The 13,681-nt window shown below is 45.2% G+C and overlaps 1 protein-coding gene across 2 annotated transcripts in view; it reads left to right on the top strand.

Annotated features, from left to right (window-relative positions):
• LOC122158030 overlaps nt 1–13,681 on the top strand; it is a 105,148-nt gene that overhangs the window by 50,406 nt on the left and 41,061 nt on the right. For both annotated transcript variants that reach the window (XR_006168111.1, XR_006168112.1), the window contains 3 exons: nt 8,062–8,230; nt 8,494–8,586; nt 9,669–9,864. The gene's annotated coding sequence lies outside the window, so the exon portion shown is untranslated. The remainder of the gene's footprint in view (nt 1–8,061; nt 8,231–8,493; nt 8,587–9,668; nt 9,865–13,681) is intronic.

The raw sequence follows: 13,681 nt of genomic DNA, 5'->3' as shown, positions 1-13,681 counted from the left end.
TGGAGAACTTCACGTTTGCAAAGCAGCACGTTTACAGTGGATTCCCACATCAGTGATTCCTCTTGCAACTTCCCATCGGCACCCCAGGGACAGGGCAGGTCTTCCTCTGGTCGCACGCGCTGAGCTCTGGGGCAGCAGGTGCTGGAATACATTGCAGTGCTGCTGCTCTTGCTGGGCATTAAAGGCAGCAAACATTGCAGGTGTTACACAGTGCTCAGCCAATGCCAGCACCTGATCCTCTTTACGTCTCAGTGATAATTAACATCTTGTTGGCCAGTGGCAGCAGAAAGCAGTGACTGCACACCCTTTCTATTCTTGCACGCTCAGTGCTGATGAGCCTACTCCAGGTGATCTGGGGATATGGATTATCTGAGGTTTTATTCCTAAGGGGGTGAGCAGTAGCCTTTTGGGTGAGTCAAGCCAAATATAGTCTCTGCTGTTTTTAAGCTTGCTCAGATGTTCATCCTGGGATATGCAGTGACACACTCTGCATGGTTCCTGGAAATTGAAGCTGCTTTCACAATGCTTTAAGGCTTGTTTAGGGTTTAACAGACGACATATTGAAGCTGTTTGATTTAATGCACAGCTTAAATCAAGCTGTTAACTGGTTAAAGAAAATTTCCCATTTAGCTTCTTGCTGGTCTTTTAGGTGTTGCACAACCAGTTTACCTGTTTGATTTTTGAGGTGGCCAGTAGTCAGTTCTCTGATCATTCAGTTGTGGCTTGGCTACGTATTAAGATGAGATGGATGAGAATATGCCACTCACAAACTCAAACTGCAGGAAATAGCTTGCGTTCCCCTGCAGGGACTAGAACTCTCATGAACCTATGACTGTTTTATGACTTTCCCAAGGAGACACCTCTCACCAGGGAGACGTTAAAGGTTTGTTGCAAAGATGGTTGGAACTGATCCCACTGAGGTTGTCTGGGTGGAAAGTATGTGTGTGAGTTTATGCATCCTCACACCCTTGTGTTTCTCTTCCATGCAGCCAGGAAGCAGATTCATCCTCCCACCATGTATATTCATCAGGTGTTTTATGACCTCAGGTCCTACTCAAGGAAACATCCAACTTAGCTTGATGGAAGATTTACCCAAGTAATGGTGTCATTAATAGCACCCATGATAAAAGTGGAGCATCACCCACTGTGATTGTATGGAGCACTGAACGATAGCCGGGATGTCCGTAAAATGGACACAAGATTAACTACAGCTGCACAATAGGTGATTAAACTAGTTTTCTCATGCTGTAACCGAGTTAGCCCTCTTTAATACTCATTTAAGAATTCTTTCTCTTTTATAGGACTGTTATATGCATGAGCCCATTCCTTTCCACCCTTCCTATTGCTCTACAGCAACGTCCTGTTTAATACCCTACTTTTATTCCTTATTACTTCTTGCAGTCGATCTCCTCTCTTCATCCTGTGTCCTGGGAAGCTTAGCCAAGCACTGGGGAACATCTTGAGGGAAAGTAGTGGAAAAGGAGCAGAACCACACCAAAGTTGTTACAGTGGTCCCGTAGCACAAGTAGGTTTTCCAGAGAACAATTGGCACAGAGCAGATTTCCCTCGTTCCATTTCTGTCTTCGTACCTCAGAACCTGCCCGTGTGGAGGCCGCGTGGGATGAGATGATGTCATTTCTTCAGTCTCCCCAGGTTCTTTTGTGGCATAAGGGGACGTTCCTATCCAGCTTCCATGAATCTGGTCTGTAATCTATGTAAAACCTGGGAAATCTGAGAGATGATGATGATTTCTTGCATACGTGCTTGGGCCTGGTAACCATTTCAAGAACTCTTCCTGGCAGAGGGGAGAAATAGCTAGATTTACTTCTGGTGAAAAGGTACGTAGTTCAGCTTAAGTCCATCTGGCTGAGCTGTCTGGCATCTGGGAGTTCCTAAAATGTGAGCAACACCCAAACCTCACATAAGCAGTGGTTGTAAGCAAAAGCTTACAAAGAAATGAAATGCAGTTGTGTCACCATTGCCAATGTGCACAATTCAAAGCTCGTGAATTTGTCACCCCAAGAACAAAACCAGAGCACTCTGGTCTCTGTTCCTGTTTGTTCTCTGTTCATGTTGGTTAGCATGTAAAGTCCCAAGGAATGGCTGTGCTTCTCTAAGATGATCAGCAAAATACAAGGCAGAGAATTTCACTGTGTAGTGGAATTGCTCCTGATAGGGCTCAAAGCTTGTGTTTTGGCCTGTCTACAAGAGGAGATGATATGGTATATGATACACAAGAGGAGATGATGACTTAGATGATTCTGTGGTATAGGACTTACTGTATCCCACAGCCAAACCCAATTGGTTAACTGTTGACGCTGCTGAAAATGCACCTTTTGCTTTTTAGCCTTTGGAATCAATCTTTTAGGGTTTTCTCCACAACTGTGAGGTTTTAAGACCTGTTTTAATTTTTGATCAGAGTTCTTACATAATAGCAAGCTGCTGGGACCTGGCGCTAGGAAGAAAGCATCGAGTAATACAAGACCAGCAACAGAAAGGATAGGTTTGGAAGGAGTGCTGAATGACCTGCTGTTCCAGTAGGTGAGGGCCATGGCAGAGCTGTACTGTTTTTACCAGCAGATGACTAAAGGCAGTGTTCTGGAAGACAAACACATCCTGATCGAAGAGACTCCCGTCTAGTGAAACCAAACAGATTGAAAACAAATTTATCCATTTAAATGTTGCTAAGCTCCTCTTGGTCCCCGCTGAGCAGACGACGCCTATCCCATCCACCTCTAATCTGAGCAGCTCGCTGTGTCTACCAGACCTATTTGCAGCGAGGCTCTTTCAGGAGACAGAGCCCTGCCCTGGGAGGCTGCACGTCTCCGAGGGCTCTTGGAAGGGGAGCAGAATTCCACGTCTGCCTCGATCCACCCGCGCAAACAGGAAGGGGAGCGTGCCAGATGATAAGTCCAACTTACCATCCAGGGTAACCAGATGCCAGAGAGGATTGTTTTCATTTCCACGGGATTTCTAATTAGGGGACATGCTTTAACTGTGTTTTCAATGGCTGAACATCCAAATGACAGTTTGATATGAGCAATTTGTCTGGCCGGCTAGATAAATTCATAGCAAAGCTAAAGGATTTTCCGTTAGAAATGGGTGCACATCCTTCGCTGTGAATCGGATCAAACATTCCTGTAACTAAAGAATCCCCTTTATGTAACAGCTCATTCTAACCTTCATTTGCAGTTTTAATGATCAAAGTCTCTCTTTCTCCTGATTTGTCCCCAGTCATGGACTCTGCCAAGTGCTTGTTGGTTTTTTTTTTTTCTTTCTGAAGTCTCATTCTCGTTCCAATTTGATGAATGGAGGGAAATGTCCATTTCTGCTGTCCCACCCAGACCTCATGAGCACTAGCATTGTCTGGCCGGCTCCTGGGGGAATTTGCTACCTTCATAGCTGTTGGCTGGGCTGTTGCAGCTGCATTTCTTTTGAAGCTTTATTTTTTAGAGATGTGATCCACAGCCTTGGGAACAGGTAAAGTGAGGAAAGGTGCTGGTGGCTTTCTGCCTGAGGAAGTGAAGTGGAACGTGATTAGGCTATTAGCTGCCCTTTGTTTCTGCAGTATTGGAAATCCGTTCAGTCGTGCCAGATGTTGCTTTGGTTAAGGACGTGCTGTCTTTTATCGTACTCACAGAAATAATTTAAAGCCATGCTCATGATATGCACAGCTAGCAGAAGTGATGTGGGCAAATGTGAAGTGGATTTGTTCCTGTATGAAACTGTCCTGATAACTTTGAGGGGTTAAGCAAGAAAGACCTTGATAATTCAGTTCAGGTTGTTGGGAACTGAGCTTTGAAGGTTACGTGATTGCATGTTCTCCCTTCTCCCACCGTCACATGGCACCATTGGAAACATGTCTGAGTGGAGAATACAGTTATTTTTGGTACTGTCCCAGAAACTTATCAGGTGAAATGCAATTAATGAATCAAGAGCTTAAAAATATCTGCCCAGAAGCAGCAGGTACTCTTTTGGTGACTGAGTACAAGAATTTCTTTCAGAAGAACAACATACAGAAAGCTTTTCTTACCTCATCTCTTCCCAGATTGTGTTTCTCTTACTTCCAGGGATGTTAGATTTTTGCTCTTCCCTTTAAAATACGCCTGCACCTGGGCAAATCAGAGGACAGGAAAATCTCAATTTGCATGAGCTCAATGAAGATTTAGCTGAAATCCTCGTAGGGTTTGCCTGCCTCAGGTCTTCCTGTAGCACAGGCAGCCCACGTGGTGCTGGAGGGAGGCTGAGAGCAGCAGAGGTGGCCAGAAAATGCAGAGTCCGTGATTTAAATTCACAGTGGACCAGAATGAATGCAAAGGATGAGGGAAAGGAAAGAAGGGAACGAGGAGTCTTCCAAAGTTATGTGTGAAGCAGAATGGTGGAGATGCCCAACAGGGCATGCAAGCAGATGGGGGCTAAGTCCAAGGAGACGGGGGTAGAGGCTGCTGTCTGCTAAAGGATGCAGGTGGCTGGAGGCAGGTAGTGGGTGGGAGCTGTAGTAATGGGAATGTGCAGGCTGGAAACAGTTGTCAGTGGTAGAGGAGGGAAGTGCAGTAGACCAAGTGCAGAGAAGGAAGCAGGTACAAATTGCACCGGGGAGATGCAGGAAGTAATTTTTCTCCAAGAGAGCGGTCAGGCAATGGAACGGGCTGCACAGGGAGGTGGAGAGTCACCATCCCTGGAGGTGTTCAAGAAACACTGAGATGTTGTGCTGAGGGACATGGCTTCATGGGGAATATTGATGGTAGGTGGACAGTTGGACTGGATGATCTTAGAGGTCTTCTTTAACCTCAGTGATTCTATGATTCCGTGACACAGAACCAGTGTGCATGGAAGAGATACAACACTTTGTGTCCCATTTATGTAAGGAGGAGTACCAGGGTCATGTGTGGAACCTGGAGCTCAAGATAGCTGCACGAATGGTGCTCTTCGAAGCAGGTCAGTCTGAAAGGGAGGCTGAAGGAGCCTGACTGTAGGACAGCAGTGGAAAGAGCACAGATTCATTTGAGTTGTTGGGACCTTGAGAGATCATCTAGTCCACAATTTCTCTCCAAGCTGCAGCCAGAGACACGACATCCCACCGCTTTGAGTTCCTCACCACCTCTGCCACTTCTGCTGTCCGTGACAGAGAATGTGTAAGGCCAGTTGAGGAAAAAAATGGGCTGATCGTAGAAGAAAGGCGTGCATGTCATTGCCTGCACTCCGAGTGCGTAAGGCGTGGGCCATCTTAGGCTGTGCATTCTCCAACTGTGGAATGATTGAATTTGCAACTGTACTAATGTTTCTCCGAGTGTAGTCTTGATAAATAGTACAGAGCAATGGGTTAAGAAGATGGAGGAGGATTATACTGTTCAGAAGGGAACAGCTTTAGCAGATAGCTAATAAGAGATAACAGAAGTGGAGAGCACAAGGCTAATACATCATGGCTGAAATACCCACGTTTATTAACAAAGCCAACAGGGAAGGCTTGTCTCTGTGTTCTTATTTTCTGTGTGTTTGACAGTCCCCAAAGACATCAAGGCTCCAGTGCTGGGCATTGAGAACTTCTACAGGAAGATGGTATTTGCATTAAGGGGCTCAGTTCAAATAGACAGGGCAGACACAGAGTGGGAGAGGAGCAAGAGTGCTGAGAGGTAAAGCAGGTGGCAATGGTTAGCAGCAGAGCTGATGGCTGGACTGCTGAATCCCAGGGCACTGATGTATCTGTTAAACTGTACTGTTTGCACTCGTACTGAAGCCAAAAGGAGGTCTGAGTAAATGCTCAAGGCTAAAAGCACTGTGGGACGTCTGCCTCAACAACCAGAATCTGAAATGGGCTGATTTGGCTTTTTTAAAGGAAAAAGCAAATGAATCCGCTGCTATTCTGCATGGTCCTGCTGCCACCATAGCACACAATGAGCACTGTGTCACTAAAGGAGAAATCCCATTAAAATCAGAAGGGCTGCAGCCCTGAGCCCTGGAGGGAGATGCAGGCTGTAATCTGTTACTGGAAGCTGTTTGTATTGGCTGAGAAACACGCAGGTTAACGGTACTCTCAGCATTTTCACAGGGCCTAGAAACGCCCTCTGCGCTTTGCATGGCAGGATAAATAAGATGTTAGGTACCGGTCTGAAGGTTTATGTAATGCAGCGTTGGGGCAGCAAGAACAGAAGCTTTGATTCGGGGGTAGATGAGGGCAGTTCTGCCAGGGAACCAGCTTTGTGTTCCTGGAGTCCCAGGGCATCGATTCACCCAGTGTTGGCGTGCTCAAATTCCGTACCAGATTTAGCAGGAATGTATACGAGTCTTTTTGTATACAAATCTCCAGTCTTCTTCCCTCCCATGGATAAAAGCAGAGTGCCAATACGCTCTAAGGTTTGTTTCCAGGATTTTGATGGCCATTTTCAAGAAGTGAAAGCTTTGAAATCAATTTAAGTGCATTTCCTTGTTTGACTAAAAGCCATAAAGCCATCAGAAGAAGTGAATCTGGGTAGTTTTGTCACGACTGAAAAAGCGTAGGACAGCATATGTTTTAGCTGAGCTTATTTAGGACATCCTGCTGCTAAAATCAGCCTACGGAATGGTCAAATTTCATTAAAGTAACATTCAGACTATTTGTACTCAATTAAACGTTTATTTTAAATTTCCTCTTGATTTACTGATTCGAATGCATTGTTCATTTTTCGCATACCAAGCGCCGTTGCTTGGTCTCAAGGGAATTATTGTTACAAATTTAACAACTGTGACATATTAAAAAGCGCATTTAAGGAAGAAATTAAGGGTTGGAAGGATGTGACCAAATGTTTCCGTAGCGTTTGGCCAAAATGTCACTGAAATGCCAACATGATTTTAACAGGAGTTAAAATCAGAACTTTCAGAGCACGTCTTGCCTATCAAAAAGATAAAATAATCCTTGTCTGCATCGGTAGCAGGCATACATCCATTGCACTTGCCAGAAAATCATTTTCATTTTTGGAAACTACTTTTAACTGCTGAGTAATTAAGGTGTTAGCTCTGTGCTGTGCAGCTGATTAGCAAGGAGGAAGTCAATAGCTCAGAGCGTGGAAGCAAAAATGTTCAAATGAGATGCATCGTGGAGGCACCTGCATCCCTAATTAATGGCCGGGTGGGAATGGCAGGAACGGCTTTTTCAGGAAGTTCTTTGAAAGTCAGACCCCAAACTGGGCAATGAAAAATAGGAAATGGGTTTAAAGTGAGACAGGGGAGGTTTGGGTTGGATATGAGGAGGAAGTTTTTCAGCCAGAGGGTGGTGAGGCACTGGCACAGGTTGCCCAAGGAGGCTGTGGATGCCCCATCCCTGCAGGCATTCAAGGCCAGGCTGGATGTGGCTCTGGGCAGCCTGGGCTGCTGGTTGGCGACCTGCACACAGCAGGGGTTGGAGCTGGATGAGCACTGTGCTCCTGTGCAACCTGGGCCATTCTGTGATTACTTCTGAGAAACATGACTGTACTGTCAAAGGTGGATTGGGAAGGGTGCATGTGCAAGTCTGTGGAACTGTGTCCATGCTTATTTCCTTGTCGTTTCGGTTGCCTTGGTAGGTTATCAGAACAAGACTGTTCCAAGGGCTGTGAAAGCCTCTTAGGGTGCTCAGGGCACCGGTGCAGGATGCTGGTGCTGAGTGTTCATAGAATCACAGAACCACAGCATGGCCTGGGTTGCAAAGGAGCACAGTGCTCATCCAGCTCCAACCCCTGCTGTGTGCAGGTCGCCAACCAGCAGCCCAGGCTGCCCAGAGCCACATCCAGCCTGGCTTTGTTCTTCTGGGCAATTTGAGGAGCAAAGCTGTTTTCTCTGGGTTGTGAACCTTACACGGGTGATTCACTTTGAGATCTTTAAAGACAGCTCATGGTAGCAATACTGAAATGCAGGACAGCCACACCGCTGCTTTTTGCAGGCTGGCACAATTGTTGCATACTTTAGCAGCACAATTTGCTTTGTTTCTAATTAGCACTGGTGATGGCATTCCATGAAGATCAGCTCATTAGAAATCTGTATCAGTGTAGATCAATTAAAAATCTGTTCCTCTTCATGGTTCTGATGTTCTTTTTTCTTCTGTGCCAGCACACAGCCACATCTCAGACATATGGAGCAGCCTCTCTGGGGCAGGAGGGACCAGGGAACAGACCTCAGTGATGGCTGCCTCACCCACAAGCAGGACGGGGCACTCGTGCTTCTACAGCAATACATGGAAGATTTTGTTTGTTTCATTCTCCCGTGAGGCTGTTAAATGGTATGTCCAGGAAAATATCTTTTTTTTTTTTTCCTCTTTGGTTTGAAGCCGTTGATTATTTACAGTTCTGTTAAAAAAGAAAACAAAACAAAGCGTATGAAAAATTTGGTGGTTAGCCACCCTGCCCACAGTATGGGGCTTGGATGTCAATGATCTTTAAGGTCCTTTCCAACCTAAGTCGTTCTATGATTCCATGAAAGAAACATACTTGAGAATTGCAATCGCCCTAATTTCTATGTTTTTCTGAACTTTCTTCACTGAAGAGCCTGGTCCTGTGTTCATTGAATCTCAATGCACGTGGCAACCTGTGACCAGCTGTGAGACCGTGTGGGCAAGGACTGGTTTGTCTGCTGAAGGTGAGGCAGCAGCTCTTTTGCACAGTTCAAGGGTATGTGCTCAGCTTGCCATACATCATTATGGAGACGTTAGGGCCCGTGGCTTGGCAGCAGCTGTGACATTAAAATGTATAAGATGTTACCAAAAGAAGCACTTGGCAAAATTTTTTTGGCTTCCCAAGGCATAAACAAGAAATTTTCACTACAATGGTAAGTTAGAATGGGGGGTGAGACACTAATATAATTAGGGCATCCACTCCAGAGAGCACAGCTGGCTAAATTAAGCCAAGAGAGGGCAGCCCTGGTGGCTGAGGGGCACAGCGGGGAATTCCCAGGTGAGATCTGTGTTATGCCCTGCTGCCATCCTGAATCTGTGCAGGACAGATTTTTCCAGTGCTAGAAATAGATGTGGCCCTTTGCTACCTGCACAGATAAGCTAATTCATAGCAGCTGAAGCGTTGTCTTTAGGAGCAGATGTACAAATGAGAAGGTATCTTAGTCAAATGGATTTCTGGTAGCTTAAGGGAGATACCTGCCATGGAATTCAAAGGGCACTTTGAGCATTCTGTGGCTCTCTGGATGTAAGTGTAGTTTTTGCATTTGATAAGCCAGTTCTGAAACTCAGATTTCCACTTGGCATTCATTAGGCTACAGCTCAGTAGCTTTTATCGCAGAATCACAGCATGGCCTGAGTTGCACAGGAGCACAGTGCTCATCCAGCTCCAACCCCTGCTGTGTGCAGGTCGCCAACCAGCAGCCCAGGCTGCCCAGAGCCGCATCCAGCCTGGCCTTGAATGCCTGCAGGGATGGGGCATCCACAGCCTCCTTGGGCAACCTGTGCCAGTGCCTCACCACCCTTTGTGTTTTATATCTGACCCAGGCTATAAAATGAGTTCTTTATGTCACGCTTTGTTTTCAAAAAGAAAGTGTGGTGAAGATGTAGTGTCATAGCTCAAAAAAATCCACAGCAATGACCTGCAGCTTGGAGAAGTGTGTCTTCATTCTTGAATGATGTAGTAACTGCTTAGCTTGTACAGCTGATTTTACAAAAATATTTATTTCAGTGAGATTAATTCCAGCACACTTCTGGCTTCTTCTTTTAGAACTTTTCCTTGTTCCTTCATTTGGCTCTTGATGAGGTGAGAGCTGCAGCGATGGCACCTATAGTCTCTTGTTTGCAATAACAGCACTGCAGTGCAGTCTGGTGAGGAGGACCGTAAGGCTCTACGTGGCCATCTGCACTGACACAGCAGCACCACGATGTCGAAATACAAACGGGAAAGACTTCACATCTGCCTGGTAATGTAACAAAGCAATATGAACATTTTCATAAAATGTTCTGAAAGCGGTTTGGTTTGGCTCACCATTTGGATACTGGAGCCAAAGAGACTGTCCTGAGAGCGGTGCAAGCAGAAAAGCAATACGGTGCAGTGAATGAGGCTGCAGGATCTGAAGTGCTGTTTTAATAAGGCAGTAAATGTGGCAGAGCGTTGTAAAATCCCTCGCTGTTCTGCCTGTGCCCAGATGGCAATTGTACATTGCAGGCAACATCAGCACAGTAATTTTACTGTGTAGCACTGGTGCAGTGTGGGGACGTAGTTTTCATCCTGATGGTCCCTGTGAAGTTCACAGGAAGTTCAACCTGTACTTCATATACTTTATTCTGATTGATTTCTAATTTTATCAATTATCCAAAGCTTAAAAATAGGTGCTGGTCGAGAGTTGCAAGGTGATCACTGTAAACACCAAAAGAAGGATAGAGAATGAACTTAATTGCAGTCTGCCTATCAGGGGAAAAAAAAAGGTATCAGCAGGGATTTTTAATCCAGCAGCAGAAGAAACATGAACTGGTAGTTCAGCACCTTGGGATTAATGGCTCTGAGCAGGAAAATTTAAACAAATACAAACCCTGAACAATTGACACTGCATTTTACAGAGGGATGCCTGAATGCTTCCTTACAGGCAGAGTACTGTAGTTCAGCCACCGTGTAGGTGGGTAAGGGCAGGAACTGGAGACTGGCATCCCACTGCCCCTGGGACAGGAGCTGGATCAGAGCAGTTATAACAACCCCTTCAACCCCAGATGCTTTCATTGCAGCTGAACTCTCCACGCTGAACCTGCTGAGGTCCTTGGTAGCTCTGTCTGTGATCTCCTGGACAGGATTGGGAAATGGTTGTTCTTCATATGTGTATTTGTATTTACATGTGAACAAGAGCAATTATTCTTCATCAGCCTTTGTTCTCCTATTTTTAAAAGGGTTACTCATCCCTTCAAATATTAGAATCAGCTTTTAGGTGATTGGAATCTGATTTAGGTGACAGTTCTCATCCCATGAGCAGCCAGAAATTGAAACGAACCATTTCTGGAATGAGCTGTTGTTGATCCAGGCTGTCCAACAAGTACTTGAATAACAAATATCTCTTACCAAACCAATGTTGGTTCATGAACAGAGAAAAAGAATGAAGTTCCTTGGATTGCTTGTTTGCAAAACACGGTTCAGCCCTTTCTTTGCTGTCCAGCTGTCGGGAACTAAATCCTTAACTGCTAAACCAACTCATTGACTTCAGTGGGGAGGTGGCAATCTGCATTCAGTGATCATCGAGACTCGAGAGTGCAGCAAGACAGCAGTGTGAAAATACAAATGGGAGGGGGAATGGTAGCAAGGCATTTCAGGATAGCCAGAAAGACTTCTGGGATAAATTGCAGGCACAGTCTGCTTTCTGCAAAGATAAGTTTTTCTTCTTCTTCTTCTTCTTTTTTTTTTTTTTTAATCTCTTATTTCTCTTAGTGCTCGTGAAGATCAAATGTGAAGCAAAACTGGTAAGGAGAGGGAGGGTTAACACAAGTGATGCAGCAAGGGGGCATGGGCAACTTTAGAAACAAATCTCTTTGTCTTGACAACTTTAGCCCTCTTTTTTATCAGCTGGTTCTACTGGAGTGTCACCACTAGCTAGAAAAATTACTGTGCTGATGTTGCCTGCAATGTACAATCACCATTGCAGGAACAACATCTGATCAAATACATCAGATTTTCCACTGAAGTTGTGTTTATTGGCTTAGCAGTGCAACTGGCTTGAGTGTAAAAAAATCCCAGCAATTTCACATGTTTGAAACTAAATCATTTGCTTGATCTTGTCTTCTCCAGTTTGGTCATGAGACAGTTGCATAAGGAGGCATCAGGCCCAAAGAGGGAACGCCGTGAAACAGGCAGTTCTTCAGACTGAGTGGGCACTGCTGTAATATTCTGCAGTGGCATGGGGGTGCAGAATTCTGTTGCTTTTAAACGTGTTGTGTTTGTCTTTGGATAGACAGTGAAGTGGAAGCTGTGTTTCCTATAAATGCAGATTTGGAATGAGCTGAGCTCGGGAGTTGGTTCTGTTTAAGCAGATGGGCATAGAGGCAGCGTTGAGTCAAGCAACTGTATAAATGAAATTCACTCATCTGGGGAGTAAAGCAGCTAGGATGTCATTGCCTTGCACTGAGAATGCAAAAAAGGGTGGATAATAGCAGGACAAGGGGAAATGGTTTGAAGTGGAGGGAGGGCAGATGGAGGTTGGATGTCAGGGGAAGTTGTGTGCTGTGAGAGTGGTGAGGTGCTGGAACAGCTGCCCAGAGAGGCTGTGATGCCCCGTCCATCCCTGGAGGTGTCCAAGGCCAGGTTGGATGGGGCCCTGGGCAGCCTGGGCTGCTGTGAAATGTGGAGGTTGGTGGCCCTGCATGGCACAGGGGGGTTGGAGCTTCGTGATCCTTGAGGTCCCTTCCAACCTGGGCTGTTCTGTGATTTTGTGATAATGGTTCCCTTGGCATGTCGAGTTTTGAAGGTCTGAAGATTAAACAGGTGACCTGAGTGCTCATCTGGGCTGGAGAGGAATCTTGGTGAAGAAGTTCCCCTCCTGTCAGAATGGTAAAATCCATCCTTCACCACTGGGAAACTTTCTATTAATGCTTTTGGAGAGAATTTGCTGTCATTTAGCATTCATGGCACTTGGGCAGAAGAATTCAATTAGATAATTAAGGGTTATTAGTGTTATTTATTACCAACGTTGTAATGTTTAGAGGCCCTTCTTTTTTTCCTATGGCTTATAAAAACACAGAAGTGAAGACAGTTCTTTTCCAAAATGCTTTAGTTTAAGAAAGCTGTTAATATAACAGAAATACCCCCAAAATGTGAAGCAAGATCTCTTTTCTAGTGAGCAGAAACGAGCAGCTACTCAGGATATGCCAATGACTTCAGTTACTGCTCACCTGCCTCTCATGTTTCATGGTTGAAAAAAATGTTGGTATGAGATTTATAAATTACTTCTTCAGCAAGTAATGCCAGAAGTGCTTTGAGAGAGCTGATCTGTGAAGTTATTTGAATGCCAGGGCATACATAGAATCAGGGAATCATTAGGGTTGGAAAAGGTCATTTAGTCCAACTGCTGACCCATCACCGCCAGGCCCACTACATTCATTAATACTTCAATAGTTGAGGAGCTGGTGAATCTCCTCCCAACCCTAGGAGGCATTTTTAACAAAGTTTTTGTGGAAGGTGACAAAAATCTGGATGCTGGCCGTAGAGGCTTTAAAGCACCTTAAAAATGAGAAAGCTACTCAACAGCTTCTCCATTATCCTGCTGCACGGCAGAATCCCTTACACACATAGCCCAACTCACTCCATCAAAGCCATCACAGCTGAACGTTTTGCCCAGGAGATGTATCCAAAATACTGTAAATTCCTACGGAAAGAAATTCTTTGCCTCCATTAGCATTTCAACACACACTCACTACAGAGATCTCAATGGGGGTAAAGCATTAAAATCCTTTCAAAAGTGGTTTCGTTGGCTAATTAGACAATAAACATAAACCTGATGCATCCAGCTGTACAAATAAAACGTGACTTTAAAGTTTCATGTCCTGTGTGCAGAGTAGGCTTGAACTTGGAGCCAAGGCGGGCCGAGGGAAGGTGGCTGGCGTACAGCTCCGTAGTGCAGCCTCAGGAGAGCCCAAAGAGAGTTTATTTTAAGTGTAACTCAAAGGAACTAAGTACCAGTTACCACAAATAGGGTGATCTTTATCTTCCTTCGTTGGCTTGGGCCGAGGGAAAAGAATCTCAGACGAGTTGCGCAGCCGCGG

This window comes from Centrocercus urophasianus, unplaced genomic scaffold (assembly GCF_019232065.1).
Source record: "Centrocercus urophasianus isolate 14NV4802_14NV808 unplaced genomic scaffold, USGS_Curo_1.0 seq_14, whole genome shotgun sequence".
Lineage (NCBI taxonomy): Eukaryota > Metazoa > Chordata > Aves > Galliformes > Phasianidae > Centrocercus > Centrocercus urophasianus.
The sequence above is the reverse complement of the archived record's forward strand: the minus strand, read 5'-3'. Positions and strand labels throughout refer to the sequence as shown.